The sequence below is a fragment of the Nannospalax galili genome, unplaced genomic scaffold (assembly GCF_000622305.1).
Source record: "Nannospalax galili isolate Female #2095 unplaced genomic scaffold, S.galili_v1.0 C47508221, whole genome shotgun sequence".
NCBI lineage: Eukaryota > Metazoa > Chordata > Mammalia > Rodentia > Spalacidae > Nannospalax > Nannospalax galili.
In genome coordinates this window covers 1-499 of record NW_008446531.1, presented here as the reverse complement: position 1 = coordinate 499, position 499 = coordinate 1, and the positions used below count along the sequence as shown (strand labels likewise).

At 33.5% G+C, this 499-nt stretch overlaps 1 non-coding gene across 1 annotated transcript; it reads left to right on the top strand.

The window, feature by feature from the left end:
* Positions 1 to 18: 18 nt before the first annotated feature.
* LOC115069072 lies at positions 19 to 146 on the top strand. The gene has a single exon (XR_003848401.1). It is a non-coding gene; the product is annotated as a small nucleolar RNA SNORA64/SNORA10 family (small nucleolar RNA).
* Positions 147 to 499: the final 353 nt, after the last annotated feature.

The following is a 499-nucleotide window of genomic DNA, read 5'->3' as shown; positions in this document are numbered from 1 at the left end:
TTCAAATGACAATAATTTAATTTCTTTTTTTAAAAAAATCAATAGTTTTGTGCTTGGTGTATTTTTAGGGAGAGAGAGGAAGGCCCTCCTAATGCATGACAGACCTGCCCCAAAGTGGTTTTTCTGTTCCTAGGAGTATGACAGCTTTAAAAAAAAAAAAAAATTCAACAATTTTATAATTAATTACAATGAATTTATCCATATATGAGCTAATCATTAAAGCATAAGTTAAAACATATTGTTTACAGACAATAAATTCATTTTTAGCATGGTACTCAAGATATCATCAACTGTTTCCAGACAGCAGTGCAACTTAATCTTTGTGAAGTCCCAGACCTATTCTACAAAAAGCCTAAGTCCTTCTTCCATCTTAATGGAGTGTATAAAATTGAGTTTACAAGCCTTTGGAGCACAAAATGAGACAACCTAGTGATCCATGCACCCCAGATGATGGGCATCAATTGCTAAAACCTCTGCAAACTTACAGGCCAAATTGCAA